We start from the raw sequence: 27,691 nt of genomic DNA, 5'->3' as shown, positions 1-27,691 counted from the left end.
CCAGCTGTCATTCTGCTCCCTGGCTCGTATGATTCTTGCACTGGTGAAGTGCCAGGCCCGGGCCTAGCCCATCAGTCACTGTCACCCACCACCCAGTGATGAATAGCCTGGCCATCGCTGTGGCGAGGCCCGGGCTCTGATTCACACACGCCTGACTTTTACCAACTTCAGCACGCCAGCTGGGGCCTATCCCAGCTGAGGAAGGCCGCAGTGACCTGGAAATGGCACCGCCTCTGCTCCCCAACTCTCCCTCGGCCCCTCCCCCCACCCCGATTAGTTAAAAATGAAACAAATCCTAATGTGATCATGTCACTAATTATGCATTTAATTCAGTTATAAGGAGCTAATGGCTCCCTCAGTGACAGCTTTTACTGCTAAAAGGCAATTCATTCCTGAAACGGAGAAATCTAATTACACAAAATGCTTCATCCTAATCCTTTCAAAGAATAATCTTATTTGTAGACATTAACATCCCAGATGCTGCTGCTGTTTGTCCATTATGACAGTGTTTGTCCTGAATAATGTATAAATAGCTCTTTCTGGACAGTTGCATGTCACTAAATCAATACAATTTGCTGCCTTCTGTTACATTAAGTCGGCCTGGGCAGGCTGGAGAAAATTAACCTTTTGTTTTCCTCCCCTCCCCGTTTCTCAAAGGGCTTTCAGAATTAGAAATGAGAAAAGGATTAAAGGGGCCTGGGGTGGGGATGAAAGGGGACAGTAGAGAAAGAGAGAAAGAGAGGAGTGAAGGAAGACAGGTATGAACGAAGCTGCAAACAGAGAGAGAGAGAGGAGTGAAGGAAGACAGGTATGAAAGCTGCAAACAGCTAGGGGAGGAAATGTCAGGTATAGAAATGCCATCAGATGAACCACAAATGATAGGTAGGAGAAAATGGCAAACTGCTATGATGATTATTTTGGAATTACTCCAGATGTAGACCTGAACCAGAGCATTTTATGTGCTGACTCTTGGTGTCAGGCTTCTTAATTCTAAATGATGCTTTCTTTGCAATGGTACTTTGATGTAACATGGAGAGTTCACGTGGAGTGGGGAGGATGGCAACCACATGCCTCAGTTGACTGTAATATTCTTGCTCAGAATGCCATTTTTATGGAAAGCATTCAAGATGCTGCCTAATAACCACAACATATATTTGTGTAATTTATGGCTTAACAAAGGATTTGCGCATAGATAATAATTTCATTTGATTTACACAAGCTTGAATGGGAGGCATCAGGGTTCCCATCCTAGAGGTGAGGAAATGGGGGCTAAATGACTTGTCCGTGGGGGTCTAACTATGTCTCATCTCTATTTATTTTTTTTTAATCTCTTGGTTTTGAGTTGAATCTTTCAATTATACTACAGCTGACTCTGCATATGCCAAACCTCCAATTATTCAGGAAAGTCTCATAGCAAGTGTCTTTTATATTTTATTTTAAGGCATCCCTCAAATTTGTGTTCATATACACAACACACACACACATACACACACACAGACACATTTTTTCCATATGAAACATATGGTAGGTGAGTTTTATCATGAAATTATTCAAAGTCTATAAAAGTATTGGGTGTGCAAGTGTAAGTTAATTTCTAAATACTCTGAGTTCTCTTCTGAAGATTAGATAACAGGTTGACAGACTCTTTCTATTAAGGACCAGAGAGTAAGTACTTCAGGCTTTTTGTGCCATATTGTATCTGTCATAAGTTCTCAATTCTGCAATTGTAGGACAAAAGCAGCTGCAGACAATAAGTAAATCAATGGTTGCTGAAGAGGTGGCAGACTGGATTTGGTCTTTGGGCTGTAGTTTGCAGACCCCTGGATTAGGTCATGCTATTAAAAAAGTTAATCTGAAACAATGCTACTTGATTTGTAAATTTTACTTTTTTTCCTTCATATTTCTACTCTTGCTTCCAGTCAATGCTTTTTTATTTTTAGTATTGTCTTATCATTAGAATACAGATATCTATTGCTTTCCTACAAACTCAAAGAAGCCTACAGAGGTTCCTGCAAAAGGACAAAGGGGAGTGAGAGTGCATTATGTTCTCCTTGTCACTGCCTGATTTCTGTATAATTTATTCTGACTGCTTTTGGGTATGTGGGCCAGCATTCAGTTTCATAGCTACACTATTGACTGTTTTTTATTTTTGGTACCAGGAATGGGATGAGGAAAGAGGGGTACAATGCAGCTATTGAAGTGAGGTTCTGCTGTTGGAAACATCCTGCTAAAAGCTTGTTTTAATGCTTTTCAGCAGAGAAAATAATTCACTATAAGGCAGGACTGTTTTTAAAGGGGGGTTAGATTGGTGAGCAGATCCTTATTACAAATAAGTTCTCGATTATCCAAAGCATGCTTAGAAGCCCACCTATGGCATACATTGGTAAGTGCCAGAAGCTATTTTCAATAGCGCTTCAACAATGGAAAAGAAAAAAAAACTTGTTTAAAGTTGATGCTGAGAGCAAGACTTTAAAAAGCGGCTCTCACACACCTACAGTCATCTGATATTTGACAAAAATAAGAAATGGGGAAAGGACTCCCTATTCAACAAATGATGCTGGGATAACTAACTAACCATATGCAAAAGAATGAAGTTGAACTCCGACTTTTCACCATATACAAAAACACATACACACAGACACATTTTTTTCCATATAAAACATAGGTAGGTGAGTTTTATTATGAAATTATTCAAAGGTTATAAAAGTATTGGGTGTGCAAATGGATTAAACTCAAGATGGATTAAAGATTTAAATGCAAGACCTCAAACTCTAAGAATCCTAGAAGAAGAAAACCTAGGAAACACCATTCCAGACATTGGCCTAGGAGAGAATTTATGACTAAGTCCTCAAAAGCAATTGCAACAAAAATAAAAATTGACAAGTGGGACCTACTTAAACTAAAGAGCTTCTGTACAGTAAAAGAAGCTATCAACAGAGTAAACAGAGAACCTATAGGAAGGAAGAAAATATTCATAAACTATGCATCCAACAAAGGTCTAATATCCAGCATCTATAAGGAACTTAATTCAACAAACAAAAACCAAATAACTTCATTGAAAAGTGGGCAAAAGGCATGAACAGACACTTCTCAAAAGAAGACATACAAGAGGTCAAGAAACATATGAAAAAATGCTCAACATCACTAATTATCAGATAAATGCAAATCAAAACCACAGTGAGATATCATCTCACACCAGTCAGAATGGCTATTATTAAAAAGTCTGTGGAGAAAAGGGAACATTTATACACTGTTGGTGGGAATGCAAATTAGTTCAACCACTGTGGAAAGCAGTTTGGAGATTTATCAAAAAACTTAAAGCGGAACTACCATTCAACAGAGCAATCTCATTACTGGGTATATATCCAAAGGAATATAAATCATTCTGCCAAAAATATACATGTACTCGTTGGTTCATTGCAACAGTATTCACAATAGCAAAGACATGGAATCAACCTAATTGCCCATCAGCAGTGGATTGGATAAAGAAGAAATGTGGTACATATACACCATGGAATACTATGCAGCCATAAAAAAGAACAAAATTATGTCCTTTGCAGCAACATGGATGCAGCTGGAGGCCATTATCCTAAGTGAATTAATATGGGAATGGAAAACCAAATACCACATGTTCTTATTTATAAGTGGAAACTAAGCGTTGGGTACACTTGGACATAATGATGGAATTGATAGACATTAGGGACTACTAGAGTGAGGAGTGAGGGAGGAGGACAAAGGCTGAAACTACCTATTAAGTATGCTCACTATCTGGGTGATAGAATCATTTGTACCCCAAACCTCAATGTCATACAATATACCCATGTAACAAACATGCACATATACCCTCTAATCTAAAATAAAAGTTTCAATTATAAAAAGGAAAAAATTATTAACAATATTGTATGAAAGTAAAATAAAATAAAATAAAGAGAGGCTCAGAAAAAGGACAGAATAGTAAAGCATTCAAGCCTTCCTTTGATGAAATTAAATGGGAGCACCACTGAGATGGTGCAGGAGTTGCAAAGCATTAGAGAGATCTTTGTAGAGAAGTTCAGAACATTCTTTGCTTTTTCTTTTATTATAGCTCTTTGGCTTGTGTTATATTCCTTTACACCTATGCTAAAGTATGATTTTTCTTGCTTCCTTCCTGTTTCCATAAAAATGTATGTGAGATAATCTATTTTGAAAGTAATGCTATACATGGCATCAAAAGGTTTACCCTCAGGTAAATCTTCAGAGTCTAATTCTTGTGTTACTATACTTTCTTCCTGGAAGAAGCCTTGATTTTTGTTATCTTCTGACTGTGAGCTGCTGAGTTTCTTTGAAGTGAATTCTTTAGCATCTAAGAAGATGTTATCAAGTCTTTGGCCTTGTAAATTCTATATTGTCAGACTTTCCAAATGGTTACTGCCAGTCAAATCGACCATATTAATAATCCAATTACTACTTGGAATATGAGATTTTAAAAGTAATGTTAACTAGTCAACTGTGGCAAATGTTAATCCTAGACATAACAATATATTCTCTAGAATTAGACAGGGCTTCTTTAATGGTGTCTGGGTTTATTGTGGGAAAGGAAGTTATGATAGGGTGAGATGCAGAACAGAAAGTATTATTTCTGGAAAGTAATTTGTTTGGGGTGCCCCTTTAAACCATCAGGGCCAATGTCACTGAAGAGGGCTCAGATTAGCTGATCTGGTTGTTTGGGCCTTAATCCATCACTGCTTGAGCCCCCTCAAATGTGTTATCACCAGGGATTTGTCTGGCTACATATGATTTCACACATCTGTCATCTAAATCACAGATCCAAATGCAAAGTCCAGCACTAGGAATCATCACAGGCATTTGTGAAAATCCTTGGAGGAACTTGGGACCATAAATCAATGAATGGATTACAGTTCAATAGGATGACCTTCTCATTTATGATGAAATGATGTTGTCCACATGAATGCCTAGGTATTATGGTGATGAAGCTATAAAGATGTATTTGAGAGTAAATCTCTGTGGTTCTTCCTTATGCCAGTCTCTGAGTACTATCTCCATGATAAGAACCTTTTTAATTAAGACCGACCTGAAGAAAAAAATAAGCCACATGAAAGCTTGCTTGGCATTATCTTTGTGAATGGGCCAGAAAAATAATTTTTTTCTTCTTAGATGGAATAGTAGTAATAGTAATGGTAACAGAAACTAATATTTCTTTAATGTTTGCTATAACTATATACTATGTTAAACACTTACATGTGTTATCTCATGAAACTGAGGCTCAGAGAGAGAGGTAAATCATATACCTAGTGTTTATAGCTGGAGAGTGACCAGAGCCAGGATTTGAACCTAGGTCTTCTGACTCTAACCTTGTGTCTCACCACAGTGTAAGGAGAGTCTGTATCACAGTTGACTGCTTTGTTTAAGAAGCAGAGTGAGAGGGTTAGAATTTTTCTATATGCCCCATAAAGCCAGGGGTTTATTGACTCAAATATTCTCCTTTCTGACTCCAAGCATTGCAGAAAACATCCACAGGAAGAGAGTCCCTATGAGTGCTCTCAGCTGTGACCCAGCTCTCCCTCTTGCCCACTGAGCCTGCTTTGGAGCCCCACCAACCTGTAACTTCTGACACAAATGGGTTAAAAGCCGGTGGGCTTGGCAGGAGGCAGCATATTCCAGGAGCCTTCCTAACTTGGACAGTGGAGAGCTTTAACAGTTCCCAGCAGGATCATATTTGATCCACATTTTCTTATCACACTGGAAAGCAAAACAACCTAAGAAAACAAAACAGCAAAAACCAGGACTACGCACTTCATGAACCTGGAGTTATTGTGTTGCGACATCAGCCTGGCATCATTCTGTTTGCAGGACTTAGAAGTGCTGCTCAGTTAGCTCTTGGGAGGAGAGTCCTGAATGAAGTAATTTTAATGGTCTTAGCTTCCCTGGGAGTAAGAATATTTACCCCTTTAGTACTTGCCATAGTTGAGAATTTAAATTTTTTCCTGAGATGGAAGTGTGACAGGCTGGGGAAACTTTCTGATGTTTTCACAGAAGGCAAATTTTATAGACCTTCAGTCTTTCATTTCATGAAAATATTAACATTCCATGAGAGTCTACTTATATATTCAGTGTAAATTTCTTTGAACATTTTTTGTTAAAATGTAAACTTATTAACTAATACTTGAAGATGATATTTTTTGCCTTGATTTTGTGATTTTTTTTTTTTTTTTGAGACAGAATCTTGCTCTGTCATCCAGGCTGGAGTGCAGTGGTGCATCTCGGCTCATTGCACCCTCTGCCTCCTGGGTTCAAGTGATTCTCCTGTCTCAGCCTCCTGAGTAACTGGGATTACAGGCAACCACCACCATGCCCAGCTAATTTTTGTATTTTTAGTAGAGACGGTTTGGCCAGGCTTGTCTCGAACTCCTGACCCCAGGTGATCTGCCCGCCTCAGCCTCTCAAAGTGCTGGGATTACAGGCGTGACCCACCGTGCTCAGCCGATTTTGTGATTTTTAAATAACTTTTATTTAATTAAAATGGTTAACCTTCATTATGTTCCTAGTACCTTACTAAGTGCCTTCTGTGCATTATTTTATTTATTTCTCACCACAATCCTATGATGCAGCTATATTATCATTCCATATTAGAAATGAGAAAACTGAGGCTCCAATAGGGTAAGTAGCTTGCTCACTATATCTAATTAGTGGCAGAGTCAGTATCTGAATTCAGGTCTGGCTGACTTCACGACCCTTTCTCTTAATCACTTTCTGTTGCCTTTCAATCTCTGAGAAAATTAATGCCTGTGAAAATGATGAATGTTAAAAGTGATTGTAGAGCCCATAGATGTTATGTAGCTGAGCAAAAGCTTGGACATCATTTGTTATCTTTGTTTTCCTTGGACATCATTTGTTATCTTTGTTTTCCTAATAGATAAATCAGAATAGGGGATAATGACTATGTCAATATGACATTAAATGCCTGTGTCAAGTCAGTCAAATATCCAGTCACATTAATTGTTTGGCATCAAACAGAAAAAAATGTTGATTATCTCAAATTTCTGCTTTTCAATTGGTTATTCTGGCATAAAGGACTCAATCCTAGACAAAGGATAGAGATCACAAAACAAATACATTGTAAAACTGATAATTCAAACTGTTTTGGATTTCTACTCTGAATATACCATGCTTACTTACGCCACTGAACATGAGAACCATAATCCTCCCTGCTTTATTTAATTCAGAGGCTGCACAATGTCAAATAGCTTGACAATTTTGTTTCAACTGAACTGAGTATAGAGACTACCAAAGTCAGCTTCACCCCTTCAGGGCTGCAAGATTTCTCTTGGAAATAGGCAAACATCTTTATTTTTCTTCTAGTTATCTTTGAAGTAGTCATGCTGTCTTACATAATAACTTCTCCACCAGTGTTTGTCAGCTCAAACCCATTTGACTTTCATCATAGAATCAAAAGTGGAAGTGGTAACTTTCTATATAGCTAAGAAGGTCATAGAATCAATCCTTATGTATTTCACTTCTCTGCTGTAAAAGGCAGTCAGGATCCTACACACTTATGATGAAGCAAAATCAGATCAGTTCCCCCCTCACCACCACCCTGCCTTGGAGGATTATTGTTATTGGGGCTGCTTTAAGAGACAAGAGTACATGCATCTCAGTGTTTAGATCTTGTGTTGACCTGACAATGCCGGCATCTACAAAAAGCATTGCTTGATCTAAACGCTGAGGCAGTTTGATATAGAGGCTATTGACAGGAATCAGCTTGAAAGTCCCAACACGCCTTTTCCAGAGTCACTTTTCATATTGCAACTGCAATTCACACGTATTTGCCCTCTGGCACCATCAGGCATTATGAGAGAGCCAGGAAACCTGGAACTCAGACATTATGGGAAAATAAAAGGAAGTTATTTTATGTTGTTCAATAATGTTATATTATTATCTTTGTGATAGGCTAATTCATATACTCTGCAGAAGACTATGAATTAATGGCTTGGGAGTTCAAATTTGACTTAAAAAATATGTAACTTTAGCTGATGGATTCAATTTGCAATTCAAATGAGTATTTTGTACATTTGCCCAGGGTCTTTAAGTCAATAAGCTTAAATAAGTAAATAAAAACTTTTCCAATCATTTTAATAACATTCTCTTGGCTATACTTCAAGTCATTATGACCAGAAGTGACATCAGCAGCATAATTATGCTTTTATATTAGCCCAAGGTATTCTTTGAGCTAAAAATCTGCCACCCATATTTATCTCTTTAATGCCCTTTTTGCCATGTAAAGTATTTGAAGGGAAGTTCTTTATTCAGATTTATTTTCTCTCTTTAATCCTGTTCATTTTTTTGCAAATAGAATTTTAGATTGAACTTATTTGCTTAATTTATGATGTAATAATTTTTGTTGTTGTTGTTTTTGTAAAAGACTAAGACAGTGGATGGGGGAAAACCCAGGATTAGGCTCAGAAGAAACATAGCAACATCAAATTTTAGTTACCATGTATTGAGGGAATTGGGGTAGCTTGAAGTTAGTCCTTCAACTTTAAGAACTCTGGAACTCAAAATAAAGTCATAATATAGCTATTCCATCTATCCCTTTCTCGCCCCTTCTGGCTGACTCAGGATCAGGACTCCTGAAATTGGCAGCATGTTGTATAATCATCTTTAAATTGAAAGTATTCAAAGCATATCTCATAGAATGTTAAAGCTGGAAGCAAACAGGTATTTCAAACTGCATCTTCTATAGATAAATAAACTGTGGTCCAGGGAGGTTTAGTATTCTGAAGTATACATCTTGCTAGACAAACTCAGATACTTCTGTCATGTTCTTTGCTTCCATGGCTGGCTTAGTCTTGGTGCTGCCCCATTAAATCTGCTCATTCTTTCATTCATTCATTCATCAAAGCACCTATTATGTGCTATGTAATGTGCAAAGTTTAGGAATATAGATGAGAACAGACAATACCCCTGACTTCATGGAATTGACATTCTAGACAAGGAGAATGAAAAATAAAGGAGTGTGTTAAGTACTGACTAGTAAGTATTCTGAAGAAAAAATAGAGAAAGATGTTAGAAAGTGACAGGCTGATAGAAGGTTTTCTCTACATCAGAGAAAACCTAACTCGAAGACCTGAGGAGGTAGGGACACCAGATATACAGGTATTTAAGGGAAGAGTGCTCTGTGAACAGCGAACAAGTGCAAAGGCCCTGAGGCAGAGTGTGTTCATCCATTGCTTCTCCAGAATTGCTTTTTGAACAGCCTCTGAGTTGGGTGTTCGTATACTTCATAGTCACTGCACTATATATGAGCCAGAAGTCTCCTGAGAGGAACTGGAGCAGGACCAAATTTTGAAGTCAGATCCACTGTGATATTTCCTAAAGCCCTTGATATTTAGTTCGTGATGTTGGGCAGGTGGGCCTGATTGTGTGTCAGCAGGAGGGAGAGGAAGAGAAAGAAAAATGCCTTTAAGGAATGAATATCTCCTCTGGTCACCAGAGATAAGAAGTTCACCTGAATATCTTGTCTCTAAACAGTATTAAACTTCAAGATTGTGACAAGGAATGTTTATTTAATTAATTTGTTTACAACTGATCCCCAAAGAGTGCATTAGACTTTTTAAAGGTCCCTTGGGGCCATGAGCAGCCATGACACATTGATAGCTACCTTCTCTCCGCAACACTCAATACACGCATTTGTCCAGTGAATATCTGAGAAGGTAAGAAAAGGCTTCTCATCAGGGCCAAGCATCTTCAAACAGAAGAGACATGCCATCAGAACTTGGGGCTTATCCCCTCAGAAAGGGGAAGAGATAGAAGATAAATGGGGAGAAGATGGATCTTAAGTTAATTCTTAGATCTGAAAATGCTCCTCTTCTGAGTGACATCTAGAAAAAAAAGAAAATTAAAAATACTGGATGACTAGAGTTTAAAAATTTTACTCTAATTTCTTAATGATCGCCATTCTAACTGGTGTGAGATGATATCTCATTGTGGTTTTGATTTGCATTTCTCTGATGGCCAGTGATGATGAGCATTTTTTCATGTGTCTGTTGGCTGCATAAATGTCTTCTTTTGAGAAGTGTCTGTTCATATCCTTTGCCCACTTTTTGATGGGGTTGTTTGTTTTTTTCTTGTAAATTTGTTTGAGTTCATTGTAGATTCTGGATATTAGCCCTTTGTCAGATGAGTAGATTGCAAACTTTTTTCTCCCATTCTGTAGGTTGCCTGTTCACTCTGATGGTAGTTTCTTTTGCTGTGCAGAAGCTCTTTAGTTTAATTAGATCCCATTTGTCAATTTTGGCTTTGTTGCCATTGCTTTTGGTGTTTTAGACATGAAGTCCTTGCCCATGCCTATGTCCTGAATGGTATTGCCTAGGTTTTCTTCTAGGGTTTTTATGGTTTTAGGTATAACATTTAAGTCTTTAATCCATCTTGAATTAATTGTTGTATAAGGTGTAAGGAAGGGATCCAGTTTCAGCTTTCTACATGTGGCTAGCCAGTTTTCCCAGCACCATTTGTTAAATAGGGAATCCTTTCTGATTTCTTGTTTTTGTCAGGTTTGTCAGGAAACAGCAGGTGCTGGAGAGGATGTGGAGAAATAGGAACACTTTTACACTGTTGGTGGGACTGTAAACTAGTTCAACCCTTGTGGAAGACAGTGTGGCGATTCTTTAGGGATCTAGAACTAGAAATACCATTGGACCCAGCCATCCCATTACTGGGTATATACCCAAAGGTTTATAAATCATGCTGCTATAAAGACACATGCACACATATGTTTATTGTGGCACTACTCACAATAGCAAAGACTTGGAACTAACCCAAATGTCCAACAATGATAGACTGGATTAAGAAAATGTGGCACATATACACCATGGAATACTATGCAGCCATAAAAAATGATGAGTTCATGTCCTTTGTAGGGACATGGATGAAGCTGGAACCATCATTCTCAGCAAACTATCGCAAGGACAAAACACTGAACACTGCATATTCTCACTCATAGGTGGAAATTGAACAATGAGAACACTTGGACACAGGAAAGGGAACATCACACACCGGGGCCTGTTGTGGGTTGGGGGGAGGGGGGAGGGATAGCATTAGGAGACATAACTAATGTAAATGACAAGTTAATGGGTGCAGCACACCAACATGGCACATGTATACATATGTAACAAACCTGCATGGTGTGCACATGTACCCTAGAACTTAAAGTATAATTAAAAAAAAAAAAATTTTTTTATTCTAATTTCTAACTCTTATGGAGTGACAATTTTTAAAGATCTGCTTTTGAATTATTCTATGCACTGAATTATATCCCCCACTTCCACCAAATTCATATGTTGAAGCCCTGACCTGCAATATGACTATATCTGGAGATAAGAGTCTTTAGGAAGTAACTAAGTTTAAATGAGGTCATAAGGATGGGACCCTAGACTGATAGACTGTGGATTTATGAAAAGAGAACACTGAACCATGTGAGGATACAGTGAGAAGGTGGCTGTCTGCAAGCCAGGAAGAGAGCCCTCACCAAAACCCAACCATGGTGGCACCCTGGTCTTGGACTTTCAGCCTCCAGAACTGTGAGAAAATAAATTTCTGTTGTTTAAGCCAGCCAATCTGTGAAATATTGTTGCTGTAGCCCTAGAAGACTAAGACAAATTAATATCTAGATAGCTACCCTGTGATCCAAATTAATATTTACACCCAATGTTGGGGTACGCCAATCTGGATCCTGGCGATTCTTCGCAATCTGGCAATTTAGGATTACCATTCCAAACCTCATGGGTTTCTATGTCCTCACATCTCCAAATTAAATTACATTTGGAAACAGGAACTAAGGATTTAGCTATGTCTGCTTAGCCATTTTAGTTTCTAATTTGCTTTACTTACCTCTGTCACTAATAATCTATGTAAATTCAGGTAGGCTACTTAGCCCCTCTCTCAGTTCTCCCATTGAATGAGGGTTTATGAGGGCCAAATGTCATTAGGTCTAAGTAAAAACTTCGAAAATATTGAAGTTTTAAATAAAGGCAAAAACATTAAGTATTCAATAGACATGCATTCTATTCATTGAGTTTAGAGGGCTCCTGACATTTGAAGCCAGGCCTTCACTGGAGCTGCTTAGAAATGGTAACAACCAGATTTTCATGGTTCATTCAGCCATTCTCATACCTTAACCTACTGATTATTCAAGACAGAAAAACCTTGTAAAGCACACTTCAGAGGCCTCCGGAAGAGAGGCTCCCTCAGTCAACAGAAATGGTCAAAATACACTCCTAGTTGCCTTGTCCCTGGGCTCTGTGAAAAGTTAGAGCTGGCCTGTGAGGTCAGGCAGCAAGCCTTGCCAGGCATCCGAGGCTGGCCACCCCTCCATCATTGTCAATAAGCGAGATGGAGAGACCTGTACATCATTTCATTTACTATTGCAATGATTACATAGCTCATTGCCTTCCCATTGTTTCAGTGATAGATTTAATTAACTTCCAATTAATCATAGAGGGTGATATTTAATGCTCAGCCCAGCACTGTGCACAGTGTCACAGACCAAAGAATATATTCTGAAGGCTTCAGTAATCAAGAGGTCATGGAAGATAGATGTTCTTCACTGAAGAAGAGGGAAGATAAATCTGTGTGTCCAGACCACTCTGGCTAACTGTTTTAGGATAATTGTTTTGCATCCAAATGATAACTTTCCATAAGGCCCAACCATGCACAGCACAGGAGAGATAGATGAAGGGAGAGAGAGATAATAGGGTTACAATATGGAGAATTCACTTGGCTGTAATTTCCATCTAATGTCAACCAGATTGAGCTCACCAGGGAATTCTGCTTGGATCTGAGAAGTGCATGTGCCATAGAGACTCTAGTTTAGGACCTAAAGCTGGAGAGGTGCTCTGTAAATCTTGGTCCAGTTAATAAGGAAGAAGGCCCAGACATCTTGGTTAGGTAACCTTTTTGTTTTCAACAATCTTGAGAGCATAATGACATTTTGCTCATGATGTGACATCATGTATTTTTGTCTTCTGTTTCTTGATATGCAGTGAGACTTGCATGTCTGAGCAATGGAAAGCTCGGGACCCTGGGTTTAGCAATGTGGTAGTCTCTCTTCATGCTGTGTTCCCGAAAAAGGACATGAGTCATGTGATAGAAGGTCCTTGGACTATAGCCCAGGCATCTGAAATGTTTCCAATGAAATGAATCAGAACCTTTCAGGAAAAGATTCTAGCAGTTTCCTGAGCACTCTAAGAAACTCATTGACTCAGAACACAAAAACATACTTGGAAAAAGCGGTTATTCTCCCCATAGTTAAATTTATATTCAGACAGTGATCTAGTAACAAATGATAAAACAGATTAAGGTCTGTTATTTATTCTTTCATTCATTGTTCTATTCATCTATTCACAATTATATGCTAAGCATTTTTATATCAAGAAAATGTTCATTTCTGAATTATTTCAAATGATATCCGGAATAGTAAAATCTCAGATAAAAGAAGTAACTCAAACTGAACTAGAAAGTCATTGTTAACAGAATTTGAGCTAGAGTGATATTACAGTCCTTGGAAAATATGTGATCACTAGTAGAATAGAGATTATTGGAGTCAATAAAGTCCCTGATATAATATAAAACATTGTTTGGGTATGTGTATATTTTTCAGAAAAGGTATCCATGGATCTAAAGTGGTTTTGAGACAGTGAAAGGAACACTGGTGCTGTAGCCATTTACACCAAAGAAATACAATACATCTGTGTCAGTGTACCTGAAATAAGAAAATATTAATCAATTCTGTAGACTTACATAATCTCTTGTTCTCAGAAAAGTAAAATCTGATATGTAATGTCTGGCATCAATAACAAATTTATTTAGGTAAATTTCTTCTTAGCGAACTGTTCAGAATAAGCGAGGCTTTGGAGATGCTGTTTGCTTTAAGTCTCTGGAGACTTGCATCTGACAAATAGCATACCTAGTGTCTGAATATGCTTGTGATTGTTGTTGGTGTGTGTGTGTGCATGCATGCGCACGTGTGTGTGTGTGTGTGTATTTGCCTGTATGCATCCACACCACAGAACCCAAAGCTCTGGAAATAGCTTAACAAAGAGATTAAAGTGTGGGGAGGTCAACCTTGTCCATCTGACTGCACACACTAGCAGTCAAATGCAAAATGAAAGGTGCATGCCTTGTTTTATGATGGAGACACCCCTCTTCACTTTGGGGTGAACAAATTGGAGATGGAATAAGAACGAACTCTTGTATCATCTACCTGTCCCTCCAGTCAATAGGTTGACATCTGAGCAGGGCCATGAGATTACAGTCATGACTCAGTATAAAAGAATGAGGGACATTTGGCACTCTTCTTTCAATTCTGGTCATAAAAATGCATTAAGTTTGGCATGAGTTTCTGTTCTTGTGGAAAGCGCATTCATAGGAAAGCAGAATCAGGAGATGTCCCCAGAGGATTCCTTAGAATATATCATAACATGCACCTGGTTTGCTCTCCTTAGCTAAGGACTTGAGCGATTTCTCCCTTTGATCCCAAAAAGCCATTAGAATATAACTACCTGGACATGAAAATAAAGATTCTCTTTCAAGACAAACTACTTTTCCAAAGAAACATGGAATGCTGGCTGTGTGAATATAAACCAACCACTGCCTCTTGGGTAACTCCACCCAAGGAAAGCAACAGCAGAAACCTACATGCATTATATTCTCTATCAGAGCAAATAATACAACATACCAAATTGGTTTATTGGCTCCCAGCCTCTCTTCTAGGTACCTTTTTGTTCGTTTTAAATGGTGGTGTTACCTGATGCTCTGTGCCCTCTTCAAACTTTTAGTGCAGACCTTAGTGCAGATATGGTGCAGACCTTCCCACTTCAATGTCACTTTTCTTAATCTCTTCTTCCTATGAACTTTGCTCAGTTCTTGGTCTTATTTCCTTATGTTCCTTGTATTTTCTATTCATTCTAATAATTTAATCCCTATGGAAGTGCATAGGTGTGCCAGAAGTTTGCTGCCTTTTCACATGCGTTTTGGCAAACTTTTCAGAGAAACCTGTCTTACTTAGCTCAAAGAAATGAATCTAATGGTAGTAAATCTCAGTTTGTTCCAGGGGCTGAGATATTTGGATGTGTGATGAAGGAAAAATGGAGAAACTGTCATATTGTATGTGAAACTATGTCGTTTATGATACATGTATCTAGTTTTAAACTGTGATCAAGGAAGTATAATTCACCCCAAAACTCCATCTACATTGGTTTACAAATAAAAATAGGAATTTTCCTATTATGAAAAGTGCTTATCCTACAATCACTTTTCATAGACTCCTTATAATGTGGAGTTAGGCATTGCAATCCTTTCTTGTTCTTACATTAATTCAAAACATTTATTGAATGTCAACTATGTGCCAGACCCAGTGATTGGCGCTGGGATGCAAAGATGAATAAGGCACAATCTCTGACCTCAGAGATTTCAGGTTAGTGTTGGAGATGGACAAGGAAGCAGGTAATATCAATACAGTGCTATGGCTTGGGATGAAGTTACTGAGGAGGGGCACCTAAGCCTGTTATGAGGAGATAAAGAAAGACTCTTGGGAAAAAGACCATTTCATTGGGGACTTGAGGAAGTTGAAGGTAAGGAAAAAATTGGCATTAGTTAGGATTTAGGCTTAGATTTGTAACAAAGAGACTACAAATACAGTGGCTTAAACTAGCTAGAAGTGGATTTACCGCCATGAAAATCTTAAGGTAAGAGGCTTAGCGTGATGCAGCTTTCTCATCAAGTGCCTTTCACCTCTAGGTCCAAGAGGGCTGCTCCTACTGCAGCCACCTTCCTGCTAGCAGGAGTGGGGAAAAGACTAGAGAGAACTCATAGGTGGGAATTGAACAATGAGAACACATGGACACAGGAAGGGGAACATCACACTTCAGGGACTGTTGTGGGGTGGGGGGAGGGGGGAGGGATAGCATTGGGAGATATACCTAATGCTAGATGACGAGTTGGTGGGTGCAGCACACCAGCATGGCACATGTATACATATGTAACTTACCTGCACATTGCGCACATGTACCATAAAACCTAAAGTATAATAATGATAATAATAATAATAATAATAAAAGAAAAAAAAAGAAAAAAAAAAAAAGAAAACAAAAAAAAAAAAAAAAAAAAAGAGAGAGTAACAAGTTGGGTAGACTTATAGTTCCTCAACAAAGAGAACTGACACAGAGTGAGAGGAGAGCGAGAGCAGAGTGGCAATATATGCTGCACTCAGAAATTTGGATTTTTTCACTGAGAGTGACAGGAAAACTTTGTAGGGTTTCAGGCAGGACAACAACCCATTTAGATTTTAATTTTAACTTTATTTATGGTTAACTTTATTTTAACTTTATTATGTTATATACACACACACATAAATATATATATAAAATTTTTTTTCCCCCAAGATGGAGCCTCATTCTATTGCCCAGGCTGGAGTGCAGTGGTGTGATCTTGGCACACTGCAATTTCCACCTCCCGAGTTCAAGCAATTCTCCTGCCTCAGTCTTCCGAGTAGCTGGGACTACAGGTGTGAGCCAACACGCCAGGCTAATTTTTGTATTTTTAGTACAGACATTATTTAACCATGTTGGCCAGGCTGGTCTCAAAATCCTGACCTCGTGATCTGCCCACCTCAGCCTCCTAAAGTGTTGGGATTACAGGCGTGAGCCACTGTGCCTGACCTAGATTTTAACTTTAGAATATTTACTCTGGCTGAAGAATAGAGAATAAAATGGAGTAGACAAAGAATAGTTCTTTAATGATCAATAACTCAGCATTTTGTACAGCTGAACTACTCTGGAGGAGTGAATATAGAGACAAGTCACAGATTACATTTTTCTTGCAACAAGAGCCCACTGCATACTTTTTTTTCAACTAAGTGTTACTCAGTATAAGAGCATGGTCTGTCGCCTATAAATGAACAGAAAATATTTTTAATTTGCTATCATATAAAGGCTCACATACTACTTAAAACAACAAATGAATGAACAAACTTTTCATGGCCTGATGATACAAGTAATTCATGTTCATAGTTGGAAATTTAGAAATAAGAAAAAATTATAAATTGTAACTGTAATGGTGACCCAGGTCAGATGCACAAACTTTTCCAATGGGGATATACAGACAAGTTGGATAAAAATCTTACTGAAAGGCATTGCAGAGCTGACATAGCAATGAAGGATTATAGATCTCATATCTAGGAGGAGACCAATATCTAAAAAAGTGAGCTCAGCTTTTGGGTAGCTTTCCGTAAGGGTGACTGTCAATCTAATAAAAGTGGCTAAGAGACTGAAATTGTTTTTGACAGCCTTGTGAGATTAAGACCACATAAAATGGAATACATGGCTAAGAAGGATGGGTCTAGGTAAACTCTATCCTTGGGTTAGAACCCAAAGGGCTGTATACTAATAGTAAGGTTGGACTGGAAGGAAATCAACATTCACATGGATGTTGACTCAGATCAAATTATCCTATTGGCTTAGAAAAATATCTGTGCCTGTGTGGTGATTCCTCAGGGATCTAGAACTAGAAATACCATTTGACCCAGCCATCCCATTACTGGGTATATACCCAAAGGACTATAAATCATGCTGCTATAAAGACACATGCACACGTATGTTTTTTGTGGCACTATTCACAATAGCAAAGACTTGGAACCAACCCAAACGTCCAACAATGATAGACTGGATTAAGAAAATGTAGCACATGTACACCATGGAATACTATGCAGCCATAAAAAATGATGAGTTCATGTCCTTTGTAGGGACATGGATGAAATTGGAAATCATCATTCTCAGTAAACTATCGCAAGGACAAAAAACCAAACACCGCATGTTCTCACTCATAGATGGGAATTGAACAATGAGAACACATGGACACAGGAAGGGGAACATCACACTCTGGGGACTGTTGTGGGGTGGGGGGAGGGGGGAGGGATAGCATTAGGAGATATACCTAATGCTAAATGACGAGTTAATGGGTGCAGCACACCAGCATGGCACATGTATACATATGTAACTAACCTGTACATGTACCCTAAAACTTGAAGTATAATAAAATAAAATAAAAAGAAAGATTAACACCTAAAAAAAAAAGAAAAGAAAAATATCTGTGCCTGAAATTGGATTTATATGAACTGAGATTGCTAATGCCCGCATATACATTACAGGAACAAATGAGAATCCTCTCTGAAAAAAGTTAGCATTATCCTAAACCTCAGAGTATTTGTATAAGCAATTTTAAAAATGCAATGACCAGCTCACAATCAAGGATAATCAGGCAAAAAAGGAGATAAGTAAATACAAGCAAGAATCCTTAGAAAAAAGACAATCAGACACAGAGATAGTTCAGATACTGGAATTATCAGACAGTGACTGTAAAATAACTTGTGCTTACTAAGCTCAAATAGATAAATGACATAACTGAAAATTTCGCAGTGAACTATACACAATAAAAACAAACTTATAGCAGTTTAGAAAAAGAACCAAGTGGAAATTCTAAAATTGACAAATAACCTAAATTATGATCTCAGTGGATTTGTTTAATAGCAGATTAATCAATTCCAAAGAACGAATTAGTGTAACTAGAAGAAAATTTACACAATGAAGCATGGAAAGGGAAGAGGATAGATAAACAGAAGAAAAAGTAAACGTCATAGGGGATACCACGAGAAAGTCTAATATTTCATTGGCATTCCAGAGGGAAGATAGTGTGCTATCAAAGCACTGTATGGACCAAAATATCTAATAACTTTTCAAAAATTATGCTGGTTGTTTGTCCATAAATTAAAGTGGCCCAGCAAAGTCCAAGCAAGATAAGTAAGAAGAAATTTACATCCAGGTAGCTGATAGTAAGAATTCAACAGTCAATTGTAAGCCAATAGCTCAGAGATAACCACTATCCACATTCTTAGCAGTTACTTTTACCCCTTTCCATGGCAATTTTACATAGTTGCTATCCTACTGAATAGACAATTTTGATTCCTACTTTTTAATTAACAGCTTTACTGAGATATAATTAACAGCCTATAAAATTCACAATTACTTTTTTTTGTTTAATCTTACACGCATTTTCACAATGAAATATTTTCATATTCAAATATTTGATAGGATTTGTGATTAGTTCTTTAGGATGTATTTACAGAAATTGAATTACTAGATCAAACTATGTGAACATTTTATTTATTTCTATTGATATTTGTATATATTTATTATGAGATACATGCAATACTTTGTTACATGATAGAATGTGTAATGATCAAGTCAGGATTTTTAGGGTATCCATAACCTCGAGTATTTATCATTTCTATGTATTGAGAACATTTCAGTTCCTTTCTTCTAGTTACTTTGAAATATGCAATACATCTTTGCTAAATATAGTCACCCTACTCTGCTGCTGAACATTAGAGCTTACTCTGTCTAACTGTATGTTTGCACCTATTAATCCACCTCGCTTCATCCCCCCAGCTTTCCAACATACATGCCATTCCCAGGTTCTGTTATGTGTAATTCTATTCTCTACTTTCATGAGATTCACTTTCTTAGCTCCCACATATGAGTGAGAACATGTGATATTTGTCTTTATGTGTCTGGCTTATTTTATTTAATATAATGACTTCCAGTTCCATCAATATTGCTGCAAATGACATGATTTCATTCATTTTTATGGCCAAATAGTATTCTTTTCTTGTGTATATATACTTCATTTCATTCGTGTATTCATTAATGGATACAGGTTTATTTCATATCTTTGCTATTATGAATAGTGCTGCAATAAACACAAGGATGCAAGTATTACTTTGATGTACTGATTTCTTTTCCTTTGGATAAATACCCAGTAATGTTATTGCTAGATCATATGGTAGTTCTAGTTTAGTTTTTTTGAGAAATTTTCATGCTATGTTCCATAGTGGCTGTGCTAATTTACATTCCCATCAACATTGTATAAGATTTCCCTTTTCATTCCATCTTTACCAGCATTTATTACTTTTTGTTTTTTTAATGATATGCATTCTCACTGGGGTAATATTTCATTATTGTTTTGATTTGCATTTTCCTGATGCTTTGTGATGTTGAGCATTTTTCATATATCTATTTAACATTTGTATGTATTCCCTTCAGATATGTTCATGTCCTTTGACCACTTTTTAATGAAATTATTGTATTTTGTTTTGCTGTTGTTTGAGTTCTTTGTATATTTTGGATATTCATCTCTTCTTGTATGAATAGTTTGCAAATATTTTCTTCCATTGAACATGTCCTTCACTCTATTGGTTGTTTCCTTTGCTGTGCATACGCTTTTTAATTTAATATAGTTCCATTTGTCTATTTTTGTTTTTAATGCCTATGCTTTTGAGGTTTTAGTCACAATGTCTTTGACTAGACCAATGTCGTGAAGTGTTTCTGCTATGTTTTCTTCTAGTAGTTTTATAGTTTTGGGTCTAACATTTAAGTCTTTAATCCATCATGAATTAATTTTTTGTATACGCTGAGATAGGGGTCCAATTTCATTTTTCTGTATATAGATAATTTTCCTAGCACCATTTATTAAGAGAGTGTCTTTTCCCTGATGTATGTTCCTGATGCCTTTGTCAAAAATCAGCAACCTACTCATCTGACAAAGGGCTAATATCCAGAATCTACAATGAACTCAAACAAATTTACAAGAAAAAAACAAACAACCCCATCACAAAGTGGGCAAAGGATATGAACAGACACTTCTCAAAAGAAGACATTTATGCAGCCAAAAGACACATGAAAAAATGCTCATCATCACTGGCCATCAGAGAAATGCAAATCAAAACCACAATGAGATACCATCTCACACCAGTTAGAATGGCAATCATTAAAAAGTCAGGAAACAACAGGTGCTGGAGAGGATGTGGAGAAATAGGAACACTTTTACACTGTTGGTGGGACCGTAAACTAGTTCAACCATTGTGGAAGTCAGTGTGGCGATTCCTCAAGGATCTAGAACTAGGAATACCATTTGACCCAGCCATCCCATTACTGGGTATATACCCAAAGGACTATAAATCATGCTGCTATAAAGACACATGCACACGTATGTTTATTGTGGCACTATTCACAACAGCAAAGACTTGGAACCAACCCAAATGTCCAACAATGATAGACTGCATTAAGAAAATGTGGCACATATACACCATGGAATACTATGCAGCCATAAAAAATGATGAGTTCATGTCCTTTGTAGGGACATGGATGAAATTGGAAATCATCATTCGCAGTAAACTATCGCAAGGACAAAAAACCAAACACCACATCTTCTCACTCATAGGTGGGAATTGAACAATGAGAACACATGGACACAGGAAGGGGAACATCACACTCTGAGGACTGTTGTGGGGTGGGGGGAGGGGGGAGGGATAGCATTAGGAGATATACCTAATGCTAAATGACGAGTTAATGGGTGCAGCACACCAGCATGGCACATGTATACGTGTGTAACTAACCTGCACATTGTGCACATGCACCCTAAAACTTAAAGTATAATAATAAAAAATCAGCTAGCTATAGATACATGGATATGGGTTTCCTTCTGGGATTTTTATTCTATTTCATTCTTCTATGTGTCTTTTTTTATACAGATACCATGCTCTTTGGTTACTATAGCCTTGTAATATATTGTGAAGTCAGGTAGTGTGATGCTTCCCGCTTTATTCTTTTTGCTTAGGATTGCTTTGGCTATTCAGGCTCTTTTATGGCTCCATACAAATTTTAGGATTTTTAAAATTTCTGTGAAAAATGACACTGGTATTTTGATAGGGATTGTATTGAATCTGTAGATTGCTTTGGATAGAATAGTCATTCTGACAATATTAATTCTTCCAATCCATTAGTAGGGAATGTCTTTCCATTTGTTTGTGTCCTCTTTAATTTCTTTCATCAGTGTTGTTTGGTTTTGCTTGTAGAGGTCTTTCACCTCCTTGGCTAAATTTATTCCTAGGTATTTTATTTTATTTTTCTGTAGCTATTGTAAATGGGGTTGCCTTCTTGATTTTTTTCTCAGCTAGTTCGTTACTGGTGTACAAAAACTCTACTGAGTTTTGTATGTTGATTTTGTATTCTGCAAATTTTTATTAATTTATTTATGAGATCTAAGAGTTTTTTAAAGAAGTCTTTAGGTTTTCATATGTATAAGGTCATGTCAGCTTCAAAGAGGGACGATTTGAGTTTCTCTTTTCCAATTTGAATGCCTTTCTTTTTCTTGCCTGATTGCTCTAGCTAAAACTTCCAGTACTATGTTGAATAGAAATGCTGAAACTGGGCATCCTTGTCTTGTTCTAGCTCTTAGAGGAAAGGATTTTGGCTTTTCCCCATTTAGTATAATGTTAGTTTTGGGTTTGTTTTATATGGTCTTTATTATGTCAAGTTGTGTTTCTTCTATGCCTAGTTTGTTTAGAGTTTTTATCATGAGGAGATATTGAATTTTATCAAATGCTTTTTCTGCATCTATTGAGACGATCATATGGTTTTTGTCCTTCATTCTGTTGATGCAATGTGTCACATTTATTGATTTGCCTATGTTGAACCATTTTTCTATCCCTAGAATAAATCCTACTTAATCATGTTTTTGTTTTTTTTTTTAAATGTGCTGTTGAATTCAGTTTGCTAGTATTTTGGTAAGAACTTTTGCGTCTATGTTCATTGGGCATATTGATGTGTAATTTTCTTTTTTGTATGTGTGTCCTTATTTAGTTTTGGGTTCAGGATGATGCTAGCCTCTTATAATGAGTTAGGGAGAATTATTTTCTCCCCAATTTAAAAAAATATTTTGAGAAGAAGTGGTGTTAGTTCTTCTTTGTAAGTTTGGTAGAATTCTGTAGTAAAGCCATCTGGTTCTAGGCTTTTCTTATTGGGAGACATTTAATTACTGATTCAATCTTACTACTTGTTATTGGTCTTTTCAGTTTTTCTATTTCTTCTTGTTTCAATCTTGGTAGGTTGTATGTGTCCAGGAATTTATCCAATTCCTCTTGATTTTCCAGTTTGTTCGTGTATAGTTGCTCATAATAGTCTCTGATGATCTTTTGCATTTCTGTGTAATCAGTTGTAATGTAGTCTTTTTTCATTTCTGATTTAGTTTATTTGCATCTTCTCTTTTTCTTGGCTAGTGTATCTAGTGGTTTACCAATTTTGTTTACCTTTTAAAAAACCAACTTATTTTGTTGATCTCTTGTATTCTTCTTAGTTTATATTTGGTTTAGCTCTTCTCTGAACTTTATTATTTCTTTTCTTCCACTGATTTAGCTTGTTCTTCCTTTTCTAGTTTTTTTAAGGTGCATCATTAGATTATTTGAAATCTTTCAACTTTTTGATGAAGGTGTTTATTGCTATATACTTCTCTCTTAGCACTGCATTTGCTGTGTCTGATAGGTTTTAATGTGTTGCATTTTGCTGTTTATGTGCTCCAAGAAATTTTTTTTTTTAACATTTTCTCCTTAATTTCTTCCTTGACCCAGTGGTCATTCAGGAATGTCTTATTTAATTTCCATGTATTTTTACAGTTTCTAAAGTTTTTCTTGTTATTGATTTCTAGATTCATTCCATTGTGGTTTGAGAAAACACTTTGTATAATTTCAGTTAAAAAATTTGTTGAGACTGGTTTTGTGTCCTAACATATGGTCTATCCTGAAGAATGTTTCATGTGGCGATAAGAAGACTGTGTATTCTGTAGCTGTTGGATGAAATGTTCTGTAACTGTCTCTTAGGTCCATTTGCTATTAATGGCAGTTTAAATCCAACATTTCCTTGATAATTTTCTTTCTGGACAATCTGTCTAATGGTGAGAGTGGGGTGTGGAGGACCCCAACTATGGTCGTATTGGAATCTATCTTTCCCTTTTGATCTAATAATATTTACTTTGTATATCTGGGTGCTCTGGTGTTGGGTTAATATATGCTTAGAATTATGATGTCTTCTTGCTGAATTGATCCCTTTGTCATTCTGTAATGAGCTTCTTTGTCTCTTTTTACTGTTTTTGATTTAAAGTCTGTTTTGTCTGATGTAAGTATAGCTACTCCTGTTCATTTTTGGTTTCTGTTTGCATGGAATACTTTTTCCAACTCTTTATTTTTCAGTTCATGTGTGTATTTACAGGTGAATTTCTTGTAGGCAGCATATAGTTGGGTCATTATTAAAAAATCCATTGAGCAAGTCTGTATATTTTAAGTGAATAGTTTAATCCATTTACATTAAAGACTATTATTAATATATGAAGGCTTGTCCTATCATTTTATTTTATTTTTGGTTCTTTTGTATAGCCTTTCTTTCTTTTTTATTGTTTATCATTATGGTTTAATGGTTTTATGTAGTGGCAACATTTGAGTCCTTTGTCTTCCTTATTTGTGTGTTTTCTCTCAAAGTATGTGAATATTTTAAATCTCTCATACATTTGAGAAGGTAGAACCAATTTAAATTCCCATTGATATGAACTGATAGAAGTGAAGGAAAGGGCCTATCTCATTGCACTATTACCAGTATAAGGTAATAGAATTTAGATAATCTTAATTTAGTAGGTGATAAATATTACTTTTAGTCCATAACAATTTTTTCTCATCAAATATTTGACAATTTTTATGGATGTGAAATACAATCATTAATCAAAAGATACCATAGTTTGATAATTTTTCATAATTTCGGAATTAAATTTCTTTCATTCTCTTTAAAATGTTCTGTTGATATTGAATACATGATTTTTTTTTTCTGGTCTGGCTATTTCACATTCTCTTGATCTCTTAAAATCTTACATGTTTCAACATCTATGTTCCTCTTCTTTAGCATTAAAAAGTATTGTACTTCTTTTGTAACCTGGGTTACTTTAAATAATTAATTTTGCATTATGTTTAAGGGAGAGCCACAACTTGATAAATAGCATTATTAATACATTAGGTCAGTACAAACTCTAGCAAGAGTTTGTTCTTTTTCTATCAAAGTTTTTGAAACTTTCTTCATTTCTTAGAGTACCATGTAATTGTTCAGAATTTAAGAATACCTTTATCCTGAATGTTTTGCCTCAAAATGACATTTGCTAACACCATCAAAAAGTGGGCAAAGGATATGAATAGATGTTTCCTAAAGAAAATATGCAAATGGTCAACAAATATGAAAAAATGCTCACCATCACTACTCATCAGGGAAATGAAAATTAAAATTACAATGAGATACCATCTTATTCCTGCAAGAATGGCCATTATTAAAGTAAAAAAAAAATAGATATTGGCGTGGATGTGGGGAAAAGGGAACACTTGCACACTGCTGGTAGAAATGTAAATTACTACAACCTCTGTGGAAGATCGCTTAAAGAACTAAAAGTAGATCTACCATTTGATCCAGCAATCCTGCTACTGGGTATCTATCCAAAGGAAAATAAGTCATTATATGAAAAAGACACTTGCACACATATGTTTATAGCAGCACAATTCATATTTGCAAAGATGTGGAACCAACGTAAGTACCCATTGACTAATGAGTGGATAAAGAAAATGTGGTATATATGCACCATGGAGTACTACTGAGCCATCAAAAGGAATGAAATAGTGTCTTTGGCAGCAACTTTAGATGGAGCTGGCGGTCATTATTTTAAGTGAAGGAACACAGGAATAGAAAACCAAAAACTGTGTATTCTCACTTATAAGTAGGAGATTAGCTGTGATATGCAAAGGCATACAGAGTAATATAATGGACTTCAGAAACTCCAAAGAGGGAGGGTGAGAGGTGGGGATAGGGATAAAAAAAACTACACGTTAGGTGCAATGTATACTCCTCAGGTGGCGGGTGCACTAAAATATCAGAATTCACTGCTATATAATTTATCCATGTAACAGAAAAACACTTGTACTCTAAAAGCTATTGAAATAAAAAAAAATTTAGATGACATTTTGCTCCCTAGCCCCTCCTCATTCAAATATTTCTATATGACTTATCTGAGTTGCACTGTCTTTGCTCTTTTCCTCCAAAGCCTTGAGCTTTCCAATGAGTACACCAGGTAGAAATGTTCAAGCACAATTTTAAAAAGCAGGTTACTGAATGTAAGTAAAGGTAGTTTCTATTCTTCTTTGTTATGGGCTGAATAGTGTGCTTGCAAATTCATAAAGTTAAAGTCCTAATTTCCAATACCTCAGAATGTGACTATATTTAGAGATAAGGCTTTAAAGTATCAATTAAATAAAAATGAGGTCATCAGGATGGGCCCTAATCCAATTTAACTGGATCTTTATAAGGAAAGGAGGTTAGAACACAGACACACACAGAGGGAAGACAGTGTTGAAGGCACAGGGACAAGACAGCCATTTACAAGCCAAAGAGAGAGGCCTCAGAGGAAACAACCTGCCAAAAATTTAATCTTAGATTTCTAGCCTCTAGAATACTGAGAAAATAAATTTCTGTTGTTTAAGCCACTCAGCCTGTGGTACTTTGTATGGCAGCCCTAGTAAACTAATAGATTGTGAATGAGTGGAAGGGCAAGCTGAGATTTAGGTAGGACAAACCATGAATACTCTTCTTTTCCTTGGAAAAAGAAAACCAAAGTAAAGTTTCTCAGCCAAAAGTGTAATATCAGCAAAGACTTATAAAGTGAATACAATGCTCTTTTTTTCTTTGAAAGTACACATTCTGAGGTGATGAAAAAAGAAGATAAGAATTTTGAAAAAAACTCAAGAAGTCTTGATCTCTATATGAGGTTTTAATGATTCATGGAGCCCTAGTCCCTGGAACGTCTGTAATCACTAGAAATGTGTGTTTATTATGGTGAATCATAAGAGATTTATGGATTTGATTTCCAAATCTGAATTTACAGCAGCTTGATTTAAATTAAATTCCTGTCTTTATCCACACAACACTGCGGTCCCTGAATGCTGAGCTGGCCTGAAACTTCATAGTACCAATATATGATATTAGTTATCTTGTCCAGGTTATTGTGATGTGTAAAGATTAATTTTATAGCATGGAACCAAAATACACTCAGCTTTATTGGACCTTTTACCTTTAGGTGAGGAGAGTTATTAATAAGCATCAGGTCCTCCTTCAGCCAAAAAGTTATAGATTTTTCCAGAAAAGAGGAAAGGCATACTTTCCTTTAAAGAAATACTCCTAACTCTTACTAACAATAATCATGATATACATTTTTATAGGACAGAACAATTTGCAGAGTGCTTTTAGTATGCCTGTTTTTTTAATAGTCATCACAATCCTAGATGAGAGTTATCATTGAGTTTCCCAGAGGCAAAATGATTTTCTAAAATCACAAGGTTGCTTGGTTGGTTAGCTGGTAATTTTACTAGAACTCCAAAATTAAGCCTACTGTTTTTGCCACAATTATCTTTCAGGATAAAATTTTTTATTGTCCTTTCCTTTCAGTCATGGTCTGGAGTCAAGAAATGAAGAGGGCAAGCAATGTTTTTGGCATCCTGACTACAGTTACATGCAGTTTGGGGCTGCTGCAATGGCAACTCAACGGAGTGGTTAGGAACACCAACTCCAGCATCAGGCAATCTTTGAATCCCTGTCACTAGCAGCTTTGTATATTGGGGCAAGTTACTTAACATCTGTAAGTCCTAGATTTCTCATCTGTAAAATGGGGGAAAATGCCTCTTCATAGCATTTTAAAAAATCTATAATGTATATAACAACCTTATATAATT

The 27,691-nt window shown here is 36.6% G+C and overlaps 1 long non-coding RNA gene across 1 annotated transcript in view; it reads left to right on the top strand.

Moving 5' to 3' along the window:
* LOC129059019 (uncharacterized) overlaps positions 1-27,691 on the top strand; it is a 92,689-nt gene that overhangs the window by 55,418 nt on the left and 9,580 nt on the right. The gene's annotated exons all lie outside the window — the stretch shown is intronic.

Source organism: Pongo abelii, chromosome 3 (assembly GCF_028885655.2).
Source record: "Pongo abelii isolate AG06213 chromosome 3, NHGRI_mPonAbe1-v2.0_pri, whole genome shotgun sequence".
Lineage (NCBI taxonomy): Eukaryota > Metazoa > Chordata > Mammalia > Primates > Hominidae > Pongo > Pongo abelii.
The sequence above is the reverse complement of the archived record's forward strand: the minus strand, read 5'-3'. Positions and strand labels throughout refer to the sequence as shown.